The following is a 2,325-nucleotide window of genomic DNA, read 5'->3' as shown; positions in this document are numbered from 1 at the left end:
ATACTTTTTTGATATATTTGCTTTTCCCATTCAATTTTAGGCACATATTTACCCTTGAAATGTTAAGTCTCATATCCTCACTTTTAGTATCATAAGTGGCACTTATATGGCACGCGGGCGGCATGCCTATATGGATTTATATATTTTTTCATTTAAAATTTTCTCCTAACTTAATTAGTATACCCAATCCAATATTATCCCCACCCATTTAACCCATAAAATCCAACTCCTAATACTTATTTCATTATCACATTAGGAGAAAATCACAACGGAGAAAGACTTGATATTGAAGTCACAACAGGCACAACTAAATAAGTAGTAGGAATTGAGTTCATGGGTTAAATTGGATGGGTATGATAATTAAAGTATAACTTACATAAATCACATAGTGTAAGACCCTAAATTACATTATATCCCTACTCTTTTCTATTTTACAAAAATCCCTTAAAATATTAGTCATCCGGATACATTAATTGTGATATATTATAAAACTTGTATGTTGAACTTAATAAGGAATATTAATGTAAAATTGATTTTATTCCCACAAATCACGCAGAATTGATTTTCTTTCCCACAAATCACGCAGAACCTGATTGATATCAATCCATTCCAATTTGTAACAACTTTACAAAATTCAAAAATCAAATTTTCATCTTCTCCATCAATTCGAAATCTTGAATCTCAAATCTGCCATTGTAGATGATTGGAGAGATGGTTCAAATATATTCAATTGCTCTAATCCTTACAAGAAAGTTAGTGCAATTGTGCAGGCTATCAGGACCTATAACGATCCCCATATTTTGACCGCGGCGAGCAGTGGTTCGGAGTAAGCAATGGGTGATCTAAATCTGAATGAAAACAAGGTCGAGCTATTTGTTAGTGATGATACTTACTGATGAGATCAAGCTTAACCTTTTTGTGTCTGTTTTTTTATTATAATATCATGTATTTTGCAGTTCAACTTTGTGAACAATATCTTTTTTTGGTTTTGATTTTGCAATAACATGATGATAAGTTTAACAAGTCGTGTTTTACGCTTGTGTACATGTTTGTGGCACCGAAAAATAATGGAAACATTGACTTTAAATGACTCTAGATATTACTATATTGTGAAGACATGTTAATCAATTTGTTTTAGTTATTGTTTACATGTTTATAGTTGTGTGTTGTAATGAATATAGAAACGACAGATGATCAAATCGAATACATTCAATTCTTACATTTAGCAGTAATTTTTATAAATGTATCATAGCCAATAGTGTGTATCAGTAATTTGTATAAATGTATCACTGTAAAATAATGAGTATTTAGCAGTAATTTGTATAAATGTTTAATTGCAAAATAATGGGTATTTACCAGTAATTTGTATAAATGTATCATAGCCATTAGTGTGTATCAGATTACGTGTGATTGAAAAATTGCATATCTTATACAATCAAATTGCATATCTTATTCGAAGGAAATCAAATTAAAAACCATTTGATGGGATTGAGAAATATTATTGATACATTATAGAGCTTGATATATGGAAAATGATACATTATACATTACTTATGTATCAAGTACGTTTGAATTGAACATGAAACTCACTAGTCGAAGTATCAACAACATTAGGTTATGTATCAGTATAATAAATATAAACATGATACATTGCATAGAATCCACTGGTCGAAATATCAGCAACATTAGATTATGTATCAATATAATAACTATAAACATGATACATTGCATAAATCTCACTAGTCGAAGTATCTACAACATTAGGTTATATAAACATGGTACAGTGCATAAAACATAGTCATTGTATTAGAAAACTAAATTACGAAATAAAATAAACGAGATACATTGAAAACTTGTGCCTTTGATAGAGACGAACATGATAAGGCAGATTCGACTTTTTCCTCTTTATTTGAGCGTTTTTTCATAATAGATTTAGAATTTGAAATCCTTCTTCATGAATAAGACTGAACAAACATTAAAGATTGCAGATACATAACACCCAGTTGATTTTGGTACTGTTTATATATCATTTTAAATTTGAATACGATTGAAGATACATTATAGAACTTGATACATTCGGTAGTGTTTATGTATCAAGTACAATTACATTGAACATGATAAACAAATGGAAGATTCAACAATATTAGGGTTCTGTATCAATATCGTAAATATGAACATGATACATTGCATAACAATGAAAGTTACTGTAGCAGTGATGTATCAGATCAGTGATAACACTAACAAAGACTATTTTAATGCATCATAAAGTTAAAACGAAGGCATTATACATAAATTTATGAATCAAAATCAACTAGATACATAAAA

This window comes from Solanum tuberosum, unplaced genomic scaffold, assembly GCF_000226075.1.
Source record: "Solanum tuberosum cultivar DM 1-3 516 R44 unplaced genomic scaffold, SolTub_3.0 scf00673, whole genome shotgun sequence".
Classification (NCBI taxonomy): Eukaryota; Viridiplantae; Streptophyta; class Magnoliopsida; order Solanales; family Solanaceae; genus Solanum; species Solanum tuberosum.
This window is presented reverse-complemented; position numbering follows the sequence as displayed.